Source organism: Coregonus clupeaformis, chromosome 9 (assembly GCF_020615455.1).
Source record: "Coregonus clupeaformis isolate EN_2021a chromosome 9, ASM2061545v1, whole genome shotgun sequence".
Classification (NCBI taxonomy): domain Eukaryota; kingdom Metazoa; phylum Chordata; class Actinopteri; order Salmoniformes; family Salmonidae; genus Coregonus; species Coregonus clupeaformis.
The window spans coordinates 13,745,923-13,753,422 of NC_059200.1; the positions used below are offsets into that span (position 1 = coordinate 13,745,923).

Genomic DNA, 7,500 nt, shown 5'->3' on the forward strand with positions numbered 1-7,500 from the left:
TTAGAGAGATCTCCCCTGTAGTCTACTGTACTAGAGAGATCTCCCTTGTAGTCTACTGTATTAGAGATATCTCCCCTGTAGTCTACCATACTAGAGAGATCTCCCCTGTAGTCTACCATACTAGAGAGATCTCCCCTGTAGTCTACCATACTAGAGAGATCTCCCATGTAGTCTACCATACTAGAGAGATCTCCCCTGTAGTCTACCATACTAGAGAGATCTCCCCTGTAGTCTACCATGCTAGAGAGATCTCCTCTGTAATCTACCATACTAGAGAGATCTCCCCTGTAGTCTACAGTACTAGAGAGATCTCCCTTGTAGTCTATCATACTAGAGAGATCTCCCCTGTAGTCTACAGTACTAGAGAGATCTCCCTTGTAGTCTACCATACTAGAGAGAGATCTCCCCTGTAGTCTACCATACTAGAGAGATCTCCCATGTAGTCTACCATACTAGAGAGATCTCCCCTATAGTCTACCATACTAGAGAGATCTCCCATGTAGTCTACTGTACTAGAGAGATCTCCCCTGTAGTCTACCATACTAGAGAGATCTCCCCTGTAGTCTACCATACTAGAGAGATCTCCCCTATAGTCTACCATACTAGAGAGATCTCCCTTGTAGTCTACTGTACTAGAGAGATCTCCCCTGTAGTCTACCATCCTAGAGAGATCTCCCCTGTAGTCTACCATACTAGAGAGATCTCCCCTGTAGTCTACCATACTAGAGAGATCTCCCCTGTAGTCTACCATACTAGAGATCTCCCTTGTAGTCTACTGTATTAGAGATCTCCCTTGTTGTCTACCATACTAGAGAGATCTCCCCTGTAGTCTACCATACTAGAGAGATCTCCCTTGTAGTCTACCATACTAGAGAGATCTCCCTTGTAGTCTACTGTATTAGAGAGATCTCCCTTGTTGTCTACCATACTAGAGAGATCTCCCCTGTAGTCTACCATACTAGAGAGATCTCCCTTGTAGTCTACCATACTAGAGAGATCTCCCCTGTAGTCTACCATACTAGAGAGATCTCCCTTGTAGTCTACTGTATTAGAGAGCAAACAGTGTCAAGATGAGACTCAACTTTTTCTGAGCCAGGTGATCACTCATCATCTTCTTTATCATAGACATATCCAATAGAAAAACGACTCAAACAAACCGAAATGCAGATAGTGAACTGTCATTCCAGGTTCAATGTTTGACGTGACTGAGTTAGTTAGCTGATGTTGGCTAAGTAGCTAGAAAGTGACAAGAACGTTAGTCAGCCTGCATAGCAACCATTTTGTCAGAAGTGATGACCAGTCCTTCTACATAGCAACTATGCAAAATAATTAGGCCTAACGATTGGGTCGAGTCTGTAGCAACACGACCAAAATAACTAACAACTATATCTTCTGGTGGAAGAACGAAATTGTATGAATTTACTTATCAAAATAACCTTTGTGAAATGAAAACATGTAATGCATCGGGCAACATTTACCTGTGACTGTATTCAGCTCATAGCACTGGGGGGGTGAAATGGCGCTGAAATGTTCTGCTCGCAAGTTGCCTATTCATGCTATATATACTGCAGTACTTTTGACCAGGTCCGAAGTATTGCAATCTGTAGGGAACAAGGTACCATTCGGGTAGTACCGAACTGTCTAATGTTCAGTACTGTCTAATGTTCAGTACTGTCTAATGTTCAGTACTGTCTAATGTTCAGTACTGTCTAATGTTCCGTACTGTCTAATATTCAGTATTGTCTAATGTTCAGTACTGTCTAATGTTCAGTATTGTCTAATGTTCAGTACTGTCTAATGTTCAGTATTGTCTAATGTTCAGTACTGTCTAATGTTCAGTATTGTCTAATGTTCAGTACTGTCTAATGTTCAGTATTGTCTAATGTTCAGTACTGTCTAATGTTCAGTATTGTCTAATGTTCAGTATTGTATAATGTTCAGTACTGTCTAATGTTCAGTACTGTCTAATGTTCAGTATTGTCTAATGTTCAGTACTGTCTAATGTTCAGTACTGTCTAATGTTCAGTACTGTCTAATGTTCAGTATTGTCTAATGTTCAGTACTGTCTAATGTTCAGTATTGTCTAATGTTCAGTATTGTCTAATGTTCAGTACTGTCTAATGTTCAGTATTGTCTAATGTTCAGTACTGTCTAATGTTCAGTATTGTCTAATGTTCAGTATTGTCTAATGTTCAGTACTGTCTAATGTTCAGTATTGTCTAATGTTCAGTACTGTCTAATGTTCAGTACTGTCTAATGTTCAGTTCTGTCTAATGTTCAGTACTGTCTAATGTTCAGTACTGTCTAATGTTCAGTTCTGTCTAATGTTCAGTACTGTCTAATGTTCAGTTCTGTCTAATGTTCAGTACTGTCTAATGTTCAGTATTGTCTAATGTTCAGTACTGTCTAATGTTCAGTTCTGTCTAATGTTCAGTACTGTCTAATGTTCAGTATTGTCTAATGTTCAGTATTGTCTAATGTTCAGTATTGTCTAATGTTCAGTACTGTCTAATGTTCAGTATTGTCTAATGTTCAGTACTGTCTAATGTTCAGTACTGTCTAATGTTCAGTATTGTCTAATGTTCAGTACTGTCTAATGTTCAGTACTGTCTAATGTTCAGTACTGTCTAATGTTCAGTTCTGTCTAATGTTCAGTACTGTCTAATGTTCAGTTCTGTCTAATGTTCAGTACTGTCTAATGTTCAGTATTGTCTAATGTTCAGTTCTGTCTAATGTTCAGTACTGTCTAATGTTCAGTTCTGTCTAATGTTCAGTACTGTCTAATGTTCAGTTCTGTCTAATGTTCAGTACTGTCTAATGTTCAGTATTGTCTAATGTTCAGTTCTGTCTAATGTTCAGTACTGTCTAATGTTCAGTACTGTCTAATGTTCAGTACTGTCTAATGTTCAGTATTGTCTAATGTTCAGTACTGTCTAATGTTCAGTATTGTCTAATGTTCAGTACTGTCTAATGTTCAGTACCGCTGTTGGCGGTAGGTGCACCCGATTCAGCTGCCCTGGGCGCCGGGTAGGTGAACCATTTCATGTTTCTGAAGGTAAAAACTCTGCCTTCCCGGCGGGCCCAGAGAGCAAACCAAGTGCACTATAGGCCTACCGCTGGCCATTCGGATGGCTCAGATGACCGTGTCCGCAGTAACGTAGCACACATAAAAGAAAGCTACAGTTGATACTGTGAGATTTCAAACCGTTTAAAACCACGACTAGAGAGAGACTGTCAACGAATACAGCAAAGAGCTGCTGTTTTTATGAGTGAGTTCATGTTTAAGTTCTTAGCACTGTCAATACTTTGTATTCAACACTTTTATAAGCCATGAAATGCGCGTTCTTCCTATTTCCACTCAGCGCTACAACCAGCACTGCAGCAGTAATGAATGAGAAGGAAAGTGGATCTATAGGGGCGGCAGGTAGCTTAGTGGGTAAGAGCGTTGTGCCAGTAACCGAAAGGTCGCTGGTTCTAATCCCCGAGCCGACTAGGTGAAAAATCTGTCGATGTTCCCTTAAGCAAAGCACTTAACCCTAATTGCTCCTGTAAGTCGCTCTGGATAAGAGCGTCTGCTAAATGACAAAAATGTATAGGCTTGTGTTGTTCTTAATATTAGAGGCTTGGGTCTTTTTTAATATCCAGGACTATTTCATTTTCTCTGTTCATAGGAGTAACAACATGAATTTGTGCATGATGCAGAAATAATGCGTGACTCGAGTTTCACCATCAGCTGGAAGACGGTGTCAATTTTTGGTCCGAGTCAGTGGAGGAAAGGGAGAGAGGAGGGACGTTGAGAGGCAGTGGAGGAAAGGGAGAGAGGAGGGATGGTGAGAGGCAGTGGAGGAAAGGGAGAGAGGAGGGACGTTGAGAGGCAGTGGAGGAAAGGGAGAGCGGAGGGACGTTGAGAGGCAGTGGAGGAAAGGGAGAGCGGAGGGACGCTGAGAGGCAGTGGAGGAAAGGGAGAGTGGAGGGATGTTGAGAGGCAGTGGAGGAAAGGGAGAGCGGAGGGACGTTGAGAGGCAGTGGAGGAAAGGGAGAGCGGAGGGACGTTGAGAGGCAGTGGAGGAAAGGGAGAGCGGAGGGACGTTGAGAGGCAGTGGAGGAAAGGGAGAGAGGAGGGACGTTGAGAGGCAGTGGAGGAAAGGGAGAGCGGAGGGACGTTGAGAGATGGACCCTCAGTCTGCTGCTGAGGGCCGCTGAGACTGACCATCAGGCACCATCATCCCAGGCACCATCAGCCCAGGCACCATCAGCCCAGGCACCATCAGCCCAGGCACCATCAGCCCAGTAAAATAAAAATAAAAAGCAAGTTATTTAAATGTATGCTCACTCAGCTGTGCTTCACAAGTAATACAACAACAGAACCATTACCAGTGTGATCATGTAGCCTACCTCAAATTTTGTAGTGATAATGTACTGGGCCTATAGCTTACTGCACAAACCTCATTACTACAGTACTGCTTTTAGTTGGTTAATGTTGGTTAATGTTGCATAGGCTTCCGTTCCGTCAAATCTGAGTGGTAGATCTCCGCTTGCATTTTGACTCAAAGTGATCTCGACCCAGGAAAGGTTGGTGACCACTGTTCTAGAGTTTCCCCTGTTAACACTACCAACGCTTCACTTTACTGTGGCAAGTGTGATCGAATAAACACAATATTAGCCACTTTCAATGAAACATACCAAAACAAAACGAAGTATGCAAGAGATTTTGTTGTAGGCAGAATGCATCGGAGTAGGATTCTATTGCATTGAAAAGCATTGCTCAGCCCCTACTCTACACAGACTGGTGCGGCATAACCAATCAGAGCTGCAGTAGGCCTATACGCAAATTGACCATTGCCATATATGGATCTGTGCCATTCACTTTGAACTGGACCGTGTTTACAGCATGAGCAGTCGTGAGTAGATGAGCTTGTTTTGAGATCAAAGAGAGAGCTGCATGTAGCCACGTGTGCACATTTAGTTCATATTATTTGCTAGTTAGTGAGTTATTATCCCAGTTAAACATCATTTGTTCATATCCTTTGCTAGTTAGTGAGTTATTAGCCCAGTTATAGATCATTTGTTCATATCCTTTGCTAATTAGTGAGTTATTATCCCAGTTATAGATCATTTGTTCATATCCTTTGCTAGTTAGTGAGTTATTATCCCAGTTATAGATCATTTGTTCATATCCTTTGCTAGTTAGTGAGTTATTATCCCAGTTATAGATCATTTGTTCATATCCTTTGCTAGTTAGTGAGTTATTATCCCAGTTATAGATCATTTGTTCATATCCTTTGCTAGTTAGTGAGTTATTATCCCAGTTATAGATCATTTGTTCATATTCTTTGCTAGTTAGTGAGTTATTATCCCAGTTAAACATCATTTGTTCATATTCTTTGCTAGTTAGTGAGTTATTATCCCAGTTAAACATCATTTGTTCATATTCTTCGCTAGTTAGTGAGTTATTATCCCAGTTAAACATCATTTGTTCATATTCTTTGCTAGTTAGTGAGTTATTATCCCAGTTAAACATCATTTGTTCATATCCTTTGCTAGTTAGTGAGTTATTAGCCCAGTTATAGATCATTTGTTCATATTCTTTGCTAGTTAGTGAGTTATTAGCCCAGTTATAGATCATTTGTTCATATTCTTTGCTAGTTAGTGAGTTATTATCCCAGTTATAGATCATTTGTTCATATCCTTTGCTAGTTAGTGAGTTATTATCCCAGTTATAGATCATTTGTTCATATCCTTTGCTAGTTAGTGAGTTATTATCCCAGTTATAGATCATTTGCTCATATTCTTTGCTAGTTAGTGAGTTATTATCCCAGTTAAACAACATTTGTTCATATTCTTTGCTAGTTAGTGAGTTATTATCCCAGTTAAACATCATTTGTTCATATCCTTTGCTAGTTAGTGAGTTATTATCCCAGTTATAGATCATTTGTTCATATCCTTTGCTAGTTAGTGAGTTATTATCCCAGTTATAGATCATTTGTTCATATCCTTTGCTAGTTAGTGAGTTATTATCCCAGTTATAGATCATTTGTTCATATCCTTTGCTAGTTAGTGAGTTATTATCCCAGTTATAGATCATTTGTTCATATCCTTTGCTAGTTAGTGAGTTATTATCCCAGTTATAGATCATTTGTTCATATCCTTTGCTAGTTAGTGAGTTATTAGCCCAGTTATAGATCATTTGTAGTCAGCAATAGGGGAGTGATTGCTTCCTACAACAGCAGAAAACGTGTCCATTTCTAGACATCTCTGAAAAGCGAGTCAGGAACAGAGCTTTTTTTGTCTTAAAGGGGCAGTGTTGTATTTTGAGACAGGCTGGAATAAGTCAAGTAGCCAATAGGCAGAGGGTAGCATAATTTGTCTGATTCTCTGTAATAATGGTATGGGAATAACAATGCATTTTATTTTGTAAAGTGGTTTCTTGCATCAAACAACACAACAACATTTTCAGTCACCTCCTTGTCTGAAGGACAAGTGGATAAACAGGTTAATGTCAAGCCCTGAATGCTTTTTTTCTTCAAAAGTTTCATGGAATGTAGGCCGACATTGAACACCACACGCTGACTGCTACTGTAGGCTGAATGATAGAACAGCTATTTACAGCTATTTCCTCCACCCCCACCCTCCACACCCTCCAGCCACACCCTCCACATCCCTCCACGCCCACCCTCCACACAACTGACCTATATTTACTTACACTGACCTCTACTGATCTCTACTGACCTATATTGACATATACTGACCTCTACCGACCTCTACTGACCTATATGGACCTATACTGAGATATGTTGACCTCTACTGACCTCTACTGAACTATATTGACCTATACTAACCTATATTGACCTATAATGACTTCTACTAACTGAAAATGACCTATACTGACCTCTATTGACCTCTACTGACCTCTACTGACCTCTACTGACCTATACGGACCAATACTGTAAGACTTAGTTCAGTTGGTGCAGACAGAATCAGTTGAAATGATGTAGTGTGGCAACGATGACGTACTGAACTGTAATGTGCTGTACTGTGGTGACGTGGGTCTCCATGGGGCTTTCCCTCAGTTATAAATTGAATACAGGAAGTGTTTTTGGATGAGGTAATATGGTGATGCATCTGGGGAACATCAGGGTTCCATTAGAACACTAACCCACTTCCTCTGTGAAGCCTCATACCCCAACAACATCATCCCCCTTATGCCCTTCCCCCTACCCCCTCATCCCTACCCCCTACCCCCTCATCCCTACCCCCTACCCCCTCATCCCTCCCCCCTACCCCCTCATCCCTACCCCCTATCACCTCATCCCTTCCCCCTATCCCCTACCCCCTCATCCCTACCCCCTACCCCCTCATCCCTCCCCCCTACCCCCTCATCCCTACCCCCTATCACCTCATCCCTTCCCCCTATCCCTACCCCCTCATCCCTACCCCCTACCCCCTCATCCCTCCCCCCTCCCCCCTCATCCCTACCCCCTATCACCTCATCCCTTCCCC

At 41.6% G+C, this 7,500-nt stretch overlaps 1 protein-coding gene across 1 annotated transcript in view; it reads left to right on the plus strand.

Annotated features, from left to right (window-relative positions):
- Positions 1-7,500, plus strand: part of LOC121574503 — a 337,032-nt gene that overhangs the window by 85,689 nt on the left and 243,843 nt on the right. The gene's annotated exons all lie outside the window — the stretch shown is intronic.